This window comes from Helianthus annuus, chromosome 6 (genome assembly GCF_002127325.2).
Source record: "Helianthus annuus cultivar XRQ/B chromosome 6, HanXRQr2.0-SUNRISE, whole genome shotgun sequence".
NCBI classification, from domain to species: Eukaryota; Viridiplantae; Streptophyta; class Magnoliopsida; order Asterales; family Asteraceae; genus Helianthus; species Helianthus annuus.
In genome coordinates this window covers 123,864,033-123,884,960 of record NC_035438.2, presented here as the reverse complement: position 1 = coordinate 123,884,960, position 20,928 = coordinate 123,864,033, and positions in this window count along the sequence as shown.

Genomic DNA, 20,928 nt, shown 5'->3' with positions numbered 1-20,928 from the left:
GATAGTGATCAGTATAAGTATCCTTCACAACCGAGGATAGTGATCAGTATAAGTATCCTTCACAACCGAGGATAGTGATCAGTATAAGTATCCTTCACAACCGAGGATAGTGATCAGTATAAGTATCCTTCACAACCGAGGATAGTAATATGGTAGTCTAGTCATAGTGTCAGTACGAATCTATTCAACCTTATCCTTTCAATCCCATTCCCAACACCCCGGGAATCCCATGCCTTGGTAAGAGTGTGAACTCACCTTGGTTTGCTCGGTATGCTATGCTCTAGGGTTTATCGAATTGTCTAAGTCCGTTACACACCACCTAAGGTATAATGCACATATATCCAAGATAAGTGATTGCATTAAATCAGGGTTTACATATCCTGGATATTCAAGTAACTGTGTTTGTGTGTTTATCGTGTACATGATGATGTCGCATAGAATATTCACGCATGCAGGATCATACAGTTGCATTCAACGCCATACAATCATACAGTCCTTTCATGTTTAAATAGAATTCAGTGCATGCATCACAACAAGCATTCCGGATCATAAAATCAACCCAATTCCGACAGTTCATCAACAACGTCGGATCATTTATCACATAATCAGTTCAGAATATGCATTTAACATAAAACTCAGGCTAGGTTATCATGCATAAGAGTCAGGCAGGTTACCAAGTATGAAAGTCACTATAAATTCAAATCATATATGCTTGAGTATTCAAAGAGAGTCTGGTAACACGCAATAGTGACAAAAGTCGGACCCCTATGTTTATCATCCATTAAAATTCGGACAAGGAGACATGGGGAGCTAGGGTTAAAACTCGGACATAGTGAGGGTGGGCATGAAATTCGGACCCTAAAGGTCGGACAAGAGAGGGGGTTGCCCTAGATAAAAGCTCGGACCTGAGGGAAACCCTTACACAAAGTCGGACTCAAGGTAAAGCTCACAAAACTCGGACCTAGTTTCTTCATACTGAAACTCGGATATGGGGGGGTTTTCCCCTTCACAAAGTCGGACTAAGGATCCCCTTTTGTTTGTTTTAAAGTTCGGACCACCCTTTCCAAGGGTTTAAGGTCGGACATGATGAATATATATCAAAACTCGGACAAGTTACTAAATATAATACTCGGACCTATGCTCCATTAACCAAACTTCGGGCAAGGTTAAACACTTACAACTTCGGACCTTTATATATATGAAACTCGGACAGAATGTTATGAGCATAATCATCGGACCTTTATATATATGAAACTCGGACAGAATGTTATGTAATTAAAACTCGGACCCTTCATCATATTGTAAAACTCAGACAATAACATAATAAACTCAGACTAACAAAAAAAAGTTATACGTTTCTTTGCATCATATCAGTTACGTTTCTATACCATCACGACTAAGAAACCCTAGATGCATCGCATTCTGTCTAGCAGCAAGTGAATTATCAATCCAATCATGCTATTCTGACTTGAATCTTATCATCAGGCAATTAGTTACACACTAACTAAATCATTTCTAAATCATCAGAATTCAATCAAGACCACAGAAGTATCATATGAGAGCTTAGGGTTTTCATGAACACAAAAATCAAGAACTGATACAATCAAACTATCAATTAGGGTTCACAAGTATTACAATGATCAATAAACAATTACCTTGAATGATTCTAGAGAAAGAGAGGAATCGAAAGTGATGAATGTCTTGTGTCAATGATGGTGGTGATGATGATTGCTAGGGGATTAGAGAATACAGTGCTTTGGTTTTTGTGAAAATGATTAGTGACAAGGGATTAGGGTTAACAATGATTAGAGTTTCACTAATTACTCTATGCATCCCTAAGTATCATAATTTACAACAACACACCATCTCAAAATAGTTCACAGTTTCACCACCACATTCATACCTTTGACAAATCTTTCATAATCAACACATATACTTAACTGAATAAAAAACGTTATAGTTTCACAGCAACTAATTGTGCAAGCAAACAATTAAATAATCAATAGACGAGCAATAAATGCATAATAGAAATCTTGGGAATTCGAGTTGTCACATTATCCCCAACTTGAAAGAAATTTCGTCCCGAAATTTAGTACGCACTCACTGAGGAAGCTAGGTAAGCTGTATCGTTTACTAGTTTTCCTAGGGTGTCACATCATCCCCCCGTTGATTTGGAATTTCGTCCCGAAATTCAGTAGTAGTAGCTTCGGCCTCAATAGTGGTTGCATTAGTTTCGAATAACTGGGGGTACTTTTCTGTCATCCTGTCTTCGCGTTCCCAGGTGTACTCTGGGCCACGTCTGGAGTTCCAACGAACTCGAACAAGAGGGATTCTCTTGTTTTTGAGGACCTTCACATCCCGGTCCGTGATTTCAACTGGTTCCTCGACGAACTGCAACCGCTCGTCGATAGTAAGTTCCTTAAAGAGGAATTATGAGGGTCTCATCTGACAGGCACTTCTTCAGATTCGACACGTGGAATACATTGTGAACTGCACCGAGTTCAGCTGGTAGATTCAATCGGTAGGCTACTGGGCCTATTCTTTCTATAATCTCAAATGGTCCGACATACAGCGGATTTAGTTTGCCCCGTTTGCCAAAACGTACCACACCCTTCCAGGGTGAGACTTTAAGTAAAACCCGGTCCCTGACCTGAAATTCCAATGGCTTTCTACGCTTATCTGCGTAGGCTTTCTGACGGTCGCGTGCTGCCGCCATGCGTTGTCGTATTTGTGCAATCTTTTCTGTGGCGTCCACTACAATTTCTGGACCCGTGATCTGACTATCCCCCACCTCTGCCTAACAGAGAGGTGATCGGCATTTACGTCCGTACAATGCCTCGAATGGAGCGGCTTGTATGCTGGTGTGATAACTGTTATTGTATGAGAACTCCACCAAAGGGAGGTGCTTTTCCCAGCCGTTGCCGAAGTCTATAACGCATGCCCGAAGCATGTCTTCGAGAGTTTGGATCGTACGCTCAGACTGCCCATCCGTCTGAGGATGATATGCTGTGCTCATGTCTAATCGTGAGCTGAAGGATTTATGCATCGCTTGCCATAGCTCTGACGTGAATCGTGCATCCCGATCCGAAATGATGGAAGTGGGCACTCCGTGCCTCGAAACAACTTCTTTAAGGTAGATGTCTGCGAGAGTGGAGAACTTATCCGTTTCCTTTATAGCTAGGAGGTGTGCAGACTTGGTGAGTCGATCCACGATCACTCATATGGTATCATTCCCACGCTGGGATCTGGGTAGGCCTGTAACAAAATCCATGGAAATTTCTTCCCATTTCCATTGCGGTATCTTGGGTTGCTGAAGTAGGCCCGCTGGTTTCTGATATTCCACCTTGACTCTCGCACAGGTCAAGCATTTGCTGACATAGGTAGCGATGTGGGCCTTCATACTAGGCCACCAATAAGTAGTCCTGATGTCGTGGTACATTTTGTCCGACCCTGGATGTACCGAGTAGCGAGACTGGTGAGCTTCATCCATTACCAGCTCGCGTAGACCGCCATAAAGTGGGACCCAAATACGCCCCGTTACATAGTAGGCGCCGTCTGCCTTCTGTTCTAATCACTGTCGTAAGCCGCGTAGGGCTTCAGCCCTGACGTTTTCTGGTTTCAATGCTTCTGCCTGAGCATCTCGTATCTGTGTAGGAAGGCTAGACTGAATCGTAAGCTGTAGCGCTCGCACGCGCCGTGGTAGAGTGTCTTTCCGACTGAGGGCATCAGCCACAACATTGGCTTTGCCTGGATGGTACTTGATGGCGCATTCGTAATCGTTAAGCAGTTCAACACATCGTCGTTGACGCATGTTCAATTCCTTCTGCCTGAAGATATGCTCGAGACTCCTGTGATCGGTGTAAATTGTGCACTTGGTACCGTACAGGTAGTGTCGCCATATCTTGAGTGCGAAAGCAACAGCTCCCAGCTCTAAATCGTGCGTCGTGTAGTTTCGTTCATGAATCTTAAGTTGGCGCGAGGCGTAAGCAATGACCTTGTCGCGCTGCATCAACGCACATCCCAGACCCTGGATGGATGCATCACAATGTACTACAAAATCGTCCGTGCCCTCTGGCAATGAGAGGATAGGTGCACTGCAAAGTCTATCCTTTAAGTGCTGAAAATCAGTTTCCTGCGTGTTGCCCCAACGGTAGGTGACACCCTTCTGTGTCAGTAGTGTAAGCGGCTGAGCAATCCTTGAAAAGTCTTTAATAAACCGTCTGTAGTACCCCGCCAAACCCAAAAATTGGCGTATTTCCGTTGGCGTACGTGGTGCAGGCCAGTTTCTGATCGAGTCTACCTTGGATGGATCGACATGGATCCCATCCTTGTTCACTACATGGCCTAAGAAGTGGACTTCACGAAGCCAGAAGTCGCATTTCGAAAACTTAGCGTACAGCTGTTCCTTCCGTAGGAGTTCCAGAATAAGGCGTAGATGCTGCTCGTGTTCCTCCTGACTCTTGGAGTAGATTAGAATGTCGTCGATGAAGACAATGACGAACTTTTCAAGATAGGGTTTGCACACCCTGTTTATAAGGTCCATAAATACGGCAGGCGCGTTCGTTAACCCGAACGGCATGACAAGAAACTCGTAGTGGCCATAACGAGTTCTGAATGCGGTTTTGGAGACGTCCTCATCCCGGACTCTCAGCTGATGATAACCAGACCTCAAGTCTATCTTGGAGTAGTAACACGACCCTTGCAACTGGTCGAATAAGTCGTCTATGCGTGGAAGAGGATAACGGTTCTTCACCGTTACCTTGTTCAGTTCCCGATAATCTATGCACATCCTGAAGGTGCCGTCCTTCTTTTTCACAAATAGTACTGGAGCTCCCCAAGGCGAAGAGCTTGGACTAATGAAGCCCTTTTCCAAGAGCTCTTGTAGCTGCTTTGACAGTTCCTCCAATTCTGATGGAGCTAGACGATATGGTGCGCGAGCTATGGGTGCTGCTCCTGGAGCGAGCTCGATTTGAAATTCGACCTGACGGTGAGGCGGTAATCCAGGTAAATCTTCAGGAAACACCTGAGGGTAGTCGCGTACAACTGGAATATCCTCCAGTTTCTTTTCCTTCACTGTTGCACCCGAAACGAGTGCCAAGATTGCGGTGTGACCCTTCCGCAAACATATCTGAGCCTTCAAGAAAGAGATGATGCCAACCACGTCACCACTCTTGTCGTCTTGAACTTCGAGAGGTTCTTGACCAGAACGAAGAATACGAACAATCTTTTCTTTGCATAGGATCTCTGCTTGCTGTTGCTGCTGGAGATTCTGGTTTGCAGGCCATGGGCTCCTAAATCCTTAGCTTCATGGTCCATCTTGAGACACCTCTGGCAACGTCCCTCGTTGCACTAACCACCGTGGTGTCTGTTGCATTAGTTACACATTGGGTGAATTCCCCGATATCCACCCCGCCCCTAACCACCAGAAGTTGGCTGACTCGGCTCTGGTGATTACTATTCTTGCGCTGCTGCTGTGCTTGAGACTGAACGGTAGCGTAACCCTTGCTGGAATACCCATCCCATTTCCGCTTATTGTCACTAGTAGTAGCGGGAGTAGCAGAAGTGATAGCGGTAGTAATAGCGCTGATACAACTAGGCAGTCTGTTCTGTTCCACTGCTTGATCCGTGAGGTGATGAGCAAGACGCTGAATGTCTTGGTTATCGTCGAGGTTAGCCGTTGCAGCATGGCTCTGAACCTCTGAGGCTAGACCCTTGAGGTACAATTCGATACGCTTACTTGGAGGGTCCACCATGGTTGGACCCAAGATGGCCAGTTCGTTTGACCGTTTCGTATGAGCTTCAATTTCTGACCCCGTCATTTTCAAATGGTAAGGCTCCACTTCCAACTTGTGGATGTCATCACGCATGCAGTATTCCCTTTTTATGCGTTCTTTGAATTCATTCTAGGGGGTGGCGTTAGCAGCTGCCAACCAGAGTATCTGTACTTGCGCGTTCTACCAGATTAGCGCAATTCCTTCCAAAGTTCCAGTGGCGTACTTGACCCTGCGAGCCTCAGGGCGTTGACACATCTCGAATACTGACTCGAGCTTCCCAAACCAATGGAGTAGTCCTACTGCTCCTTCTGTGTCACTGAATGTGCTTGGACGACAGTCCGTGAAGTTCTTGAATGTGCAGACAGGTTGCTGTGTGTTCTGACCCGTTGCGCGAGAAAGATAGGTCAAGGTTAAGCGCGAGAGTTGGGTCACGAGAGTAGGATCTAACATCCTAGGATAGGTTTGGAATAGCAGGTTATACCTCCTGCTTGTGCAGCTGCAAGCGTCGCAGCAACTTGTTCGTTAATGAGAGCCGTCAACTTGGCTTGAGTCATGTTCACACGTCCGGACATGATCTTCTTAGCAGATGTAACGTAAGTGAGAATGGTTCGCGAGTAGGGCGAGGACAGAAAAGCGTAAGCACGTAGGTATTCTCATGTAGTAACGTCATGTGTATCTAAGTGTACTACGAGCAAAGTTCTATACATTTCTAGCAAGCAGGTAATAAACATAAACCTTATTACCTAGGATGTCGAGTCTTACACGTGGAGCGAAGCGTCGTTGTGGATCGTTGAGAGCACTATTCTGGTTATAGTCTGGTTTTAATAAAATACGTTTTCCCATATTAAAACCAAGTTCTCTATAACCAATGGCTCTGATACCAATCTGTCACACCCCCAAAAACCACACGGGAGTACCACCGCTTGGAGGCGTGACATGACCAGGATCAAGCCACCAATCATATTGAACATATATATAAATAGTAAATGTTATCCATCAATACGAAAGGTGTTTATCAAAACCAATGTAAGTAAGTGTAGCGGAAGCATTAATGTAAAACCCAACATATGTTTTAATGTTTGAAACGTCATAAGTGTTTAATAAGTAATCACGATCCATTGCCCACAACGACCTGCTCCTCCTTGTGCAAGCTCCAAAAGTACCTAAGGTCCTGCAAGGCATGCAGCAGAGAGTCAACAACTAGTTGAGCGAGTTCACAGAAAGTAAGAGCGTAATAGTAAGTTCATGAGTATCAGGTGGCTCTACTGGGCCGTTAGTACGTTCTATTGACTAGACTATTCATAACCATAAGTGTTCTTCACAATCCGAGAACAGTAGTAGGTATAAGTTCACGCAGGTTTTACGTGAGTATCCTTCACATCCGAGGATAGTAATGAGTATAAGTATCCTTCACAACCGAGGATAGTGATCAGTATAAGTATCCTTCACAACCGAGGATAGTGATCAGTATAAGTATCCTTCACAACCGAGGATAGTGATCAGTATAAGTATCCTTCACAACCGAGGATAGTGATCAGTATAAGTATCCTTCACAACCGAGGATAGTGATCAGTATAAGTATCCTTCACAACCGAGGATAGTGATCAGTATAAGTATCCTTCACAACCGAGGATAGTGATCAGTATAAGTATCCTTCACAACCGAGGATAGTAATATGGTAGTCTAGTCATAGTGTCAGTACGAATCTATTCAACCTTATCCTTTCAATCCCATTCCCAACACCCCGGGAATCCCATGCCTTGGTAAGAGTGTGAACTCACCTTGGTTTGCTCGGTATGCTATGCTCTAGGGTTTATCGAATTGTCTAAGTCCGTTACACACCACCTAAGGTATAATGCACATATATCCAAGATAAGTGATTGCATTAAATCAGGGTTTACATATCCTGGATATTCAAGTAACTGTGTTTGTGTGTTTATCGTGTACATGATGATGTCGCATAGAATATTCACGCATGCAAGATCATACAGTTGCATTCAACGCCATACAATCATACAGTCCTTTCAAGTTTAAATAGAATTCAGTGCATGCATCACAACAAGCATTCCGGATCATAAAATCAACCCAATTCCGACAGTTCATCAACAACGTCGGATCATTTATCACATAATCAGTTCAGAATATGCATTTAACATAAAACTCAGGCTAGGTTATCATGCATAAGAGTCAGGCAGGTTACCAAGTATGAAAGTCACTATAAATTCAAATCAAATATGCTTGAGTATTCAAAGAGAGTCTGGTAACACGCAATAGTGACAAAAGTCGGACTCCTATGTTTATCATCCATTAAAATTCAGACAAGGAGACATGGGGAGCTAGGGTTAAAACTCGGACATAGTGAGGGTGGGCATGAAATTCGGACCCTAAAGGTCGGACAAGAGAGGGGGCTGCCCTAGATAAAAGCTCGGACCTGAGGGAAACCCTTACGCAAAGTCGGACTCAAGGTAAAGCTCACAAAACTCGGACCTAGTTTCTTCATACTGAAACTCGGACATGGGGGGGTTTTCCCCTTCACAAAGTCGGACTAAGGATCCCCTTTTGTTTGTTTTAAAGTTCGGACCACCCTTTCCAAGGGTTTAAGGTCGGACATGATGAATATATATCAAAACTCGGACAAGTTACTAAATATAATACTCGGACCTATGCTCCATTAACCAAACTTCGGGCAAGGTTAAACACTTACAACTTCGGACCTTTATATATATGAAACTCGGACAGAATGTTATGAGCATAATCATCGGACCTTTATATATATGAAACTCGGACAGAATGTTATGTAATTAAAACTCGGACCCTTCATCATATTGTAAAACTCAGACAATAACATAATAAACTCAGACTAACAAAAAAAAGTTATACGTTTCTTTGCATCATATCAGTTACGTTTCTATACCATCACGACTAAGAAACCCTAGATGCATCGCATTCTGTCTAGCAGCAAGTAAATTATCAATCCAATCATGCTATTCTGACTTGAATCTCATCATCAGGCAATTAGTTACACACTAACTAAATCATTTCTAAATCATCAGAATTCAATCAAGACCACAGAAGTATCATATGAGAGCTTAGGGTTTTCATGAACACAAAAATCAAGAACTGATACAATCAAACTATCAATTAGGGTTCACAAGTATTACAATGATCAATAAACAATTACCTTGAATGATTCTAGAGAAAGAGAGGAATCGAAAGTGATGAATGTCTTGTGTCAATGATGGTGGTGATGATGATTGCTAGGGGATTAGAGAATACAGTGCTTTGGTTTTTGTGAAAATGATTAGTGACAAGGGATTAGGGTTAACAATGATTAGAGTTTCACTAATTACTCTATGCATCCCTAAGTATCATAATTTACAACAACACACCATCTCAAAATAGTTCACAGTTTCACCACCACATTCATACCTTTGACAAATCTTTCATAATCAACACATATACTTAACTGAATCAAAAACGTTACAGTTTCACAGCAACTAATTGTGCAAGCAAACAATTAAATAATCAATAGACGTGCAATAAATGCATAATAGAAATCTTGGGAATTCGAGTTGTCACAGTTTTTACATTTTTACACCTTTAAACGAGAAAAACTCAAAATTGAACAAGAATTCATGGATAAAATTGACTGATTTTGATAACATTAGAATCGGAATTAAACAAAGATCAATCCTTATTTTCATTGAAAATTTCGGACTAAAACTGAATCAAATCAAGCAAAAACCATGTCAAGTTCTTCGTTCTTGCTGACGTCATCCACCCGATCGGATAACTATCCGATCGGATTGGCTTAGACTGTTCTTATTTTAGTTGCTGACGTCATCATCTCACTCGATTGGATCACCATCCGATCGGTGAAGTGTTGAAGTTTAAAGGTTTTTAAGGGTCCTATGTCACTCGATCGAACGACCATCCGATCGAATCACCATCCGATCGGATCGCCATTCGACACCTACCTGTTCAACACTTGGTAATCCGACGATTTTTACTTGGTTATGTCATCCGATTGAATCACCACTCGATCGGATCACCATTCGACCCAAGTGCATCAGTTTGAAATTTTTGAAAATTGTGAAAGTTTTTCTAAGTGTTTGAAATTTTTCAAGTATTTTTCAAGATGGGAGATGAATTCATGAACCCGTTCAGCGATGTCTTTGCATCGACGAACACAACCACCAGTACCAATTAAAATCCAAAGAATGTGATTGTTGATTCTCTCAGTTTTGATATTGCTTATGGTACCATTAAAATGTCATGCAAATCACATTATGTTTTAATCAAACACGCTTGTTAATTACCATTAAAATGTCATGCAAATCACATTATATCAGTTTACCAATATTCAAGGTTCAAATTACAGATTCTTATGCAAGTCTTACCCCGTTTTGCATATCCACTTATTTTGACCCGTTAAGGGTATTTAACCTTTTCGAGCTTAAATCCTGCTTCATTTTAGTTTATATCCTACCTTCATTTTTATACATATTCCAAGGACTCAAGTTAACAAAACGCTTATTTCTAGACAACTCTTTAAAGGTTGTTTGCCCTATTTACCCCTCATGGGCCTTTTGGTCAATTTTTTTATCCTTCCTTTTTACGACGAAGGATTTTCGCTAATATTAGACCAAAATATCGCTTTTAGCTATAATTCTAAACATGCGTACCTGGCTCGGGTCAAAGTATTGACCTGTTTTAATACCTCATCATATAAGTTGTTAGTCAACAACAACGGCGTCTCACGCGCTATTCGTTCCTGTCAGCATAAAACTCGACAACAACATTAATCACCAATGTCAATTGGTGATTTCATCCCCTTTTGACCCGTTTAATCATTTGATCATTTATTCATCGTAAGATGATATTTATTTACCATCCCATTCATGTACCCATTCTGGTTTATGCCGTGTTATCATATTGCTAAAAATCATTTCTTTCTCTTTTTGGCTTATCATGTTTTACGCCGTAGAGCATCTTTTTAGAAAACAATTACTGGTCCGTTAGCCCGTGGCAAATTACCGTATTAACCCGTTTTTTTTACTCATTATGGTTTATCCCATGTAGGATTGTTGTTAGACCCGAACGAGTCGATCAGAAGAGTTGTTTATCCGAATCAAAGGCGGAATCAATGAAACGGACGCTCAAACTAATTATAATGCCTCTTGTATTGATTTAACACTGATTACAACCTGAGAACAGTTTGGCAGCACTTCGTTACACATTTCAGATTCCGTGCCAAATGAACAAACAAGTGCACCTTATATAGTGGACATGATTTCGCTTATATGACCAAATGCCTTATGAGCGAAATCAGAAGTTTCTGATTTCGCTCCAAGTAACCTTGGTCCATATGAGCGAAATCACCCTCTTAACCACTAACTTCTGTTTCTCGAACCTCGTGCACTGATTATCCTAACCTATCCTATTACATGATACAAGACGAAGTCAATAGACGTAATGCACTAACAGACTCCCCCTCGGATATTGACGAAGTCTTCAGTGTCTAGTCTCTGTTATGACACCTATTCTGTCTTGATCATTTTGCCTTCTCATTCAGATTGTAACATTGTAAGCATCCATCACTCTCTTGATCAGCTTCACAATTTTGAATGTTATACCAGGAACTCATCACTGGCTCTATCATCAACAGCTTTATCATCAGCAGGCTCCCCCTTTCGTCAAGCTTCCGTGGTTTTAGGGATCGACACCTAGCTTTCCAGCTACAAGCTCCTTCTAACTTCAAACTTGTCTTCAGACTCCCCCTTAGACTCAGCTCTCGGGATCGTAGTCTGGACTTTTCCTGCAATCACTCATATAATTGATAAGTAACAACATTTTAAACTTCCAGATATCGTAATATGACAAATCAAACCATTTAATCACTTCCCCTAACATCATACTACAAACAAGATCTTAAACTGACTCTTTAACATTATAAACATCCAGAATCCCCCATAGTTAATCATCCAAGTCCAACTTAATGACCTTGGAGATATCACAAACTGTTTTTGAAGTTTTAATTTTTTTAATATCAAGTTTCAAATTAATGAACTTGTTTTATTTTGAGAAACACAATAAGCTTACTTAGATTTTGAAACTCAGCATCTCAGACATCGGTTGCCGAAAATAAAGCAAAAATCAAAATCTTTTTGTATTTTCTGAAAATATAAAGCAGTAAAGAAATATGTACAAACATATTTACAAACAATATTTTTGTTTGAGTATGCGTCAGAGGATCATATCAGTTTTTGACAAGTCACAAGTACCGTTGAGCTTAAATTCACTTTATGAATTAAACAATTCACTTAGATTGTCGATATACTGGTCCACTTAAATTTTCACACAAATTTCAACTGATTCAGGATATGAATTAGGTGTTTTAAGAACTTAAACTCATTCATGTGTCCCACCTCTTGAATATACTCCCGTATCCAGAATCCCAAATATTCAGTCTTACAGGTGAGTATACCACATATGATATCTGTCAGGGGTTAAATGCGAGGGCCATGAGAGCTCAGGTCGATACCTTCGTATAAGCAGAGAGATGACGGCTTTGACTTTTCGGTGTCTCCCCTTTAGAGGATCTTTTAGTTACAACAGCACACGATTAGCATTTTCTCAATTCATCGTTTTTATGCTGAGGGTGGTGCTATATTTCAAGCAATGCAGAAAGTATTATTCGGGGACTAGGTAAGAACTTCCATTCAGCAGAAGTCCCGGAATAATACCCCAGATATCACTGAGTATAAAGACCTAGTATCTCAGAATAAGGGACCTTTCAAACGAGATTTCAGGGGTTACCTATATATCCAAGTAGTGTTCCCCACGAAATAAGCAAGTGTTTGAATTTAGGTTTATATCCCGAAAAAGTTTACTAAGTGTATAAAAACCAATCGGCATATCATCAGTGAGACTGTTTAACACTATTTAATTCTTTACAAATCTTTAGCATACTGTAACTGTCTACTTATGTACTATCATTTCCTCCTTTCTCGCAAAACTTAATTTTTGAAATTTATCATGTTTTTTACTTTTTCAAATTTTCTAATATTTTTGGATTTTCTAATGACAATTTTTCTCCCCCTAAAATGCAAAAGTATTAAAAATTTGACAACCCGATACTGATAGTTTTGTCTCGCCATCCATTTTCGGCTTCTCGTGTACTGAATTACAGAAAATACAGCATATATACTAATTACCCCCATGATTTACAACCCATTGATTTTAACAGTTTGAAAACCGTTTTTCAATCTGATGAAAGTAATCATGTTTGTTCAGCCGTGAGGGTTTCGGCGTATTCAATCAACATATATTCAATCAAAATTAAAAAACAAACATATTTTTGGTTTTTAGTTTTTTTAAGTTTTTAGGGTTTTGAAAATATTGTTTATTTATACATAGAAAACAATCAAACTAAACTCCCTGTTCAACCAAACCAGGGTCCAGCAACCTCTTCCTCCTCTCCAAGTGCCAGGCTGCTCCTGTTTTCATTTTCACAGTCTTTGGTTCCGATGAGCACCTGCACATTCAGCAAATCAATCATTTGAATAATGCAACCCAAGCCTGTTTAGACTCAGGTAGTTGAACATGAATCTTTCTAGGTAAAACTGGGTAGTTTCTTTCATTTTTCTTAAACACATTATCAAATTTAATCTCAACTTTTTCATCTTTTACCGAATTGTCATTTTTCTTAACAGACCATGTTTGACCCGCCGGTGTTCCTCGTTTATAAAAATGTGATTCTTTTTTAACACTTTGTTTCTGAACAACAATTGGTTTCCAAAACTGTTGAGATTTTGTCATATCAACTGATGTTTTCCAACTTTGTGTTGTTCTAAATCCTGGTGTGTGAGAATTCCAGATCTGTCTTGAATCAAACATGTTCAGATTTGATTTCCAAGTTTGATTTGAAGCAAACTTGTTTGTATTGTACTTCCAAGTTTGTGTCGAATCAAATCTGGTTGACCTTTGTTTCACAATCTCAGATTTCTGTTCTTTAACATTAACAGGCTTTGGGTTTTGACACTTTCCTGCAACGTGTCCAATTTTATCACATTTAAAACACACTTTCTTTGAAACATACTTGGCCTGTTGTTTCTTTTTCATATCATCAAATTCCTCATTAGACTGCTGTCCAAATTTGAGTTTTTCCTCTTCTTTCAAACTTTTTCCTTGAACATAATTCAATTTTTGTTGCAAATCCTGTTTTTCATTTTGTTTTTGATTCTGTTTCTTTTTATAACCCAAACCAGCCTTCATGTTTTTCTTCTTAAAACCAGGTTTGTTATAAAAATATTTATGACCTTTACCAGCAAACTTTGGAATATCAGACTTCTCAATTTCAACCATTTTGAAAACTTTATCAACCTTTTCTGAAATCACGTTCTGAATCGGGAATACAATATCTAAGAATAGTTTGTCCGATCCAATCATGGTATAAACCAATCGTTTTGAATCGTCATTCAAATCTTTCTCGGATTTTGTGTTTTTCAGATATCCATCATAAAGATTTCCTTCATCTTCTTCCTGTGATTCAGACTTACCTTTTGTAGACTCATCTTTCAAAACGCTTTCAACAACCCTACTTACCACCTCTGAATCATTAGCATCATCAGATGTGGAGTAAGTCACATCGATACTTTCAGGTAACTGGTCAGCTATGTTCAAACCCTTTGCCACCTTTTCCTCATCATAAAAAGTATAATTGTTTCTCAATGGTGGTGGTACCTGATGAAATTCTGAACCAATGCCCTTTTTGTTCTTGTCAGTATCTTTGTCATCTGGTGTGATGTTGAAAATACGTTCGAGAATGATAACTTTGAAGTTTGGTAACAACCTTTTCTTTTTCAGCCAAAACTTGTTTGAGATTAGCAACTTCATCAACACACTTGTTTAATTCAAGTTGCTTTTCTCTAAACTGTCTCTCATACATTTCTTTGGTTGTTAAAGTTTCAGACAGTCTTTGATCAAAACTTTTGACTTGGCTTTTCAAAGTATCATAAGCTTCTTGTACTCTCTGACTCGACCACTTTAAAGAATCATACTGTTTTTGTAAATCTAAAAACTTAGTTTCTTTTTCAATGCAATCGACACATTTTGCTGCACACAATTGTCGATAAACCTCATTCTCCTTTTCAAGACCTTGACATTTCTGTGTTAGTTTTTCAATTTTTAATTTCTAAATTTCTTCTATTTCAATCCTTTCTTTACATTTCATTTTGAAAACGTTTGTTTCAACTTCTTTTGTTTTTATTATTTTATCTTTTTCCAGTACAGACTTTGCACATTTCTATGCAATTCCTGCACTTGTTCTCCTTTTCATCAACCATTTCAACGTTCGATAAATCAGAAGATTTTCTTACCTCAGTCTCATTCAGCACCGGTTCTTCTGTCTCAGCTTTCTGATCTTCCTCTTTTTCTTCTTTTTGAACTTCTTCATTCTTCTGTTCTTCTTCAACTCTCTGTTCCTCTCTAGTAGCACGCTTTTCAACCGTCTTTACTTCTTCAATCATCTTCTTCAATTCGTCTTCTTTCCTCCTCTTCATTTCTACCACCTTCGGTAGACTTGCTTCAAAAACCTCTTTTAACATGTTCATCAAATCCGGCAAGTAACTTTTATCAGACAGCCTTCTTGTGTTGAAAGTGCCCTCACTTGGTAACAAATTGGTTACAACATCAAAATCCACTTTTGATGGATCAACTACTGGATTACCCTGTGGATCCATGTAACACTCCAATTCTTCATTCCATCTCTTGGCTCTTTGTGCTTCCTGAAATGGTTCATACAACTTGCTAATCTCCCATCTCGCACTGTCTCTTCTCCACCAAGTATCATGATCATTATTTGCAACAAATGCATATCCAACTGCATCTTCTTCAGGGCAAACTTGACTCCAGTTGTAACCTTCATTGTCATGTATAACTGCAAGAGCCCTTGAACTTTCTTCTGATTGCTTTAATCTTGGCGGTTCTGACTTATTCTGATGGTAAATCGCTTTCTTGTAATAATCTTCTTTGAACGGGTTTTCAGAATCATCATCAGCATACGCATTTCTGCACTCGCGCTTAAAGTGACCTTTATGTTTGCATTTGAAGCATGTCACCTTAGATTTGTCAAATCCTAGTTTGGTAGACGGTCCACCAATTGACTTTCTCCCCGTGATCTCCATGAACCGTTGTGCTCGACGAACAGCACTGGCCATGCACCATCTTATATCCATTAGTTCCATCTCCTCGGGGTCTAATTGATCATAATCTTCTTTCGTCAAGTTGGTGTTGCCGATCTTCCCTGCAACGAGGCTTTCATATGATTCAAGTACAGATGCCAAGAAAACCTTCTGTTGTTTCGCTGACTCTTCACTGAAATTCTGCCCATTCTTCAGATCTACGGCGATATTACACTGGAATAAATTCTTTGAAGCAGTTTGGCTTGAAGTTGTTGAAGAAGATCCACCATGAAAACCACTGTGAAGACTTTCGTTGTTCACTGTATTTGAACTTTCAGCAGAAAAAGCTGTTCTTGGAGATCCAGCCTGTGGTACATTTCCTCGATAGTAAAGTTCCACATTCTGCTAATAAGCTGGACTGTTGACTTTAGATCTTTTTATATCCAACTCATGGCTTTTAAGCCTTTCAATCAGCAAGTCCACTGTTAACTCTTCAGGCTTGATTGTGTTTTTTAACATTAGAGCAAAGTATTGCCAATCTTGATCATTAGGCAATGAATCAAACAATTTATCCACCATCTCCTCTTCAGTATATGTGATTTTGTGTCTGGCCAGCTCCATTTTCAGATGTCCAAATCTCTCAATCATTTTACAAACAGATTCATTTTTCATGCAACTGAATAAATCAAACTCTCTACGCAACAATTTCTTTTTGTTTTTTACAATTTCATTACTTCCTACACATTTTCTCTCTAATGCTTCCCACAAACTCTTTGAAGTTTTTTCTTGTTCGAGTAATGAAATAATATCTTCTCTTACTGACTGTTTGATCAATGTTATCATTTTATATTCAGCCACAACATTTTTTATATCTTTTTCTGTAGAATCTTTTTCATCTATTAACTCTCCTCCTTCTTTCACTGGTGCTTTATATTCACTTTTCAGTTTTAACCAACTTTCCAGAGCGAAAGCTTTTACCCAACCCTCAAATCTGTTTTTCCACCAGTTAAAATCTTCAACTTTCATAAGCTTCGGTGGTTTCTGATGGCTTCCATACATGTTCTCGAATTTCAAATTCTCTGAGATTTCCTTCGAATATTCTATCATCTCGGATCTTCTGTCTGTCGATTCGGAAGTGAACGCGTTGTAGAATGTGTTGTAAAATTCTTCACCGTTGCTTGACATCTTCAATCACCTGAGAACAAACAAACACAATTAGTTTAAACAGTATCAAATATTCTGAAATAAACCGACACTCGATTGTTGTGAAATGATTTTGACGCAAAAATTCACTATTGAGCGAAATTAACACAGATGCAATTTTGAGCGAAATAGCACACAAGGCACTCTTGAGCGAAATCAAATATTAGCACTTTGAGCGAAATCAGACTTAATGACTTTTGAGCGAAATCAGTTCGAAGACACTTGGAGCAAAATCACTATTTTAACAATTTGGAGCGAAATCAACATGTTTCTTGGAGCGAAATCATGTTTCTTGGAGCAACAAAAGCGAAATTAGAAAGTGTCCATATGAGCGAAATCAGATGTTGTTTCACAGGAGCGAAATTAGTATGCACTTGGAGCGAAAACCCAAATTAATAAGACACAAGAGCGAAATCAGAAGTCAGTTTTGAGCGAAATCCCTCAGAACTTGCCCACTGGAGCGAAATTAGATGGACCTAAAAGCGAAATCAGAGAATGTCCACACAAGCGAAATCAGCTCGGGGGCATTTTGGTCCATTTTTATTCCGAATTTCAGTGTCAAACTTTCAGGGATTTGATTATGTCCAATTATCTACAATCTGTGAAATTTTGATCTGGTTTTGACAGGTAAATTTTGTTCTGTTGAAGAAAGAAGGTGTAGAAGACAGAAAACTGATCCAATTGAGCTAAATTATTCCTCCTGTGCTCTGATACCACTTGTAGGATCGTTATTAGACCCGAATGAGTTGATCAGAAGAGTTGTTTATCCGAATCAAAGGCGGAATCAATGAAACGGACACTCAAACTAATTATAATGCCTCTTGTATTGATTTAACACTGATTACAACCTGAGAACAGTTTGGCAGCACTTCGTTACATAGTTCAGATTCCGTGCCAAATGAACAAACAAGTGCACCTTATATAGTAGACATGATTTCGCTTATATGACCAAATGCCTTATGAGCGAAATCAGAAGTTTCTGATTTCGCTCCTAGTAACCTTGGTCCATATGAGCGAAATCACCCTCTTAACCACTAACTTCTGTTTCTCGAACCTCGTGCAATGATTATCCTAACCTATCCTATTACATGATACAAGACGAAGTCAATAGACGTAATGCACTATCATTATAATTCGTAAGATAGTTAGTTTAGTCATTGTCAATCACGACTATTCCATCTTACAAATTTTATGTCGAAACTACTATTCGACTTCTTCATCGGTTAGTTTGACTTATAAAAGTCATCTACTCTTAATCATAAAAATGCCAAATTGCGTTCAATGAGTCGTTTAGGCAATCTCATCAATTATCAAAAATACTTTATTCATTAGACAACTTCTACATGTTTTCATCTATAAATGAAACCCCTTTTTTATCATGTTATTAGGCATTCCTACGGATACCTACCCAAATCAAGTTCTACTTACATCCGAGTAGACGCGCGATTTCACTTAGGCATTTTAACAAACACCTAGTGGGCATAATTTTTGCACATTTATAAACTAGTTCATAACTAGTTATTTATACCAACTTTAACATCATTCTCAATTTTATTATATCTAGCATACATAACAATACTAAATTCACTTCGTGGAATTCAAACAACACCTATTTCATAATCACAACTCTTGTGTTCTTGCTCTTCCTACAAAACCCATTTAACACCTAAGTGGGTGATTAGAAAGTTCAAAATTATGAACATGGATTCATCCTAGTTTCATCGAAACATCAATCATTCAAGCTTGAACTTCGATTTTCATGGGTTCATCAAGAATCTCAACTTCATAAATATCAAAAATTCGACATACCTTGTGATCTCCTGATTAGGTGATCGTTTCTATGCATTCATGCATCGATTTAGGGCTCCAATCAGGCTTCAATTTGATGAATTTGTTGAACTAGGGTTTTTTAACCCTTTCTTTCTTCTCTTGCGCTCTGGTCAATCGAACTTACTCAGATGAGTGTGTTTTTGTCTCTTTTTTTATAAATATAAGTGTTTTAATTAAAACACTTTCTAGTTTCCCACATTTGGTCCCTCATGTTAGAGGTTTTATAAAGAGAGCTATTAGTCTTTGATTTTCATCTTTTTATTCATTCACTTAATTACCCATTTATAACTAAGTTAATAATTTCTAGTTAACTTAGTAGGTTCCGGGGGTTATAACCCGTTTTATTTTAAGTCCGTTAACTCGGGCCTCTTTTTGTATACTCTGTTTTGCTCAAAAAATTTATCCTCTTTATAATTAATATTAGGTTTTTTTGTTTAAATCCCAACATTTACCGGGTAGATTTTCACCACTAACGGTATTTACCCGTCATCAATATTAACGTAGTTAAATTTCCGAACCCGTTTTTGGGGTGTTACAAGTCTACCCCCCTTAAGGAGGTTTCGTCCCCGAAACCTTATTTACGTAGTTCATTCATTTAGACATAAACGAACTTAGTTTCGTTTTTATGATATTCATTCTTTCGATGTCTTTTATATGTAAGTCATCACGGACCGAGGCTTTCACCTCTTATTTCTTATCCTTATCACCTTTTTGACCGATTTAGTTGTCAACATGTTTATTTCATGTTAATCCTATATTGACAAGCGCTTGCACTATTTATGTCACTATCTTGCCTCTGTATCGTTCTACCGGCTAGACTAATTAGTCACTGTCACTTCACACCCCATCACCCGGGTGTACTACGCTGCCATCTCTGGCCTTATGTGTGTTTGCGGTTTCCTAAATCACCTCATACCACTTTAGTTTACGTCTTCTCTTTGTCTTACGTCTTTCTCCCATATCTAGGAATGTTACTTCCGAGGGTTTATTCCCTTCCATTATTGTTTAATGCAGGGAATTATAACTAACTCCCACGCTTAACCCAAATGACCCGTGGGCTCTTTCACTTAGCCTCGTAGGCTATTTATTTAGATTTTCACCTTTTTACTTTTTTTAAGGTGAGACCTCAACAGTTCATTTCTTTCTATTTGTGATCCAAGTGTCTTTTTTTTGGTCCCGTAGACTTAGCACTACTTTTAATCCCGTAGGTCATGATGATCCCGTAGATCATCTTTTATTCGAGTCTTTATTCAACTGTATATATACATATAACGTCAAGGCACCTCCTTTTATGTTTAGAATTATTTAATTTTGATTTGTGGATTTCATTTAACCTTGACCGTAGTCTAAGGCTACATTTGTTTTCTTTCGAATTATCTTTCTGACCTTATGACTTCTATCGTCATTTATACGTCGGTTTGTCCTACACTTACAGTTATCCGGTCCTTACCTATACTTCTTTACGACCCGTTACCCGGGTTCTTTATCTTAATGTTTTTAACATTCTTGTTTCGCTAGTTGCATTTTTCCTGTCTAAATTAACAAGCGTTATTCTTAATTTAACTCGTTTGGCTTGTTCGCGTGAAATTTCATCACTTGTGAACGTCAAACTTTATCCTTTATTCGACCCGTTCAACTTTAAAATAGTTGAACGTAGTTATCAGAATTTCTGTTTACAGATTCTCATCGTCTTTTAATCATGACTCCTAATCCGAGTCTTTTAACTTTCTATTTCGTGTTCACGTCTCTTGGTTTACGCATGCTTTCAAAATCCTACCCATCTATAGGGCTTCTTACTGAAGTCACTATCAAAGTAACCGTCCCGGTATGTATTAAGACTTTATTTTAATTTTATTTGGTCGTCTTAGCGAAACCCATCGCTTTTATTCAACCAAGTCCTTTATTCTTTATTTAATTCGTTTGACTTGTCCGTGTGA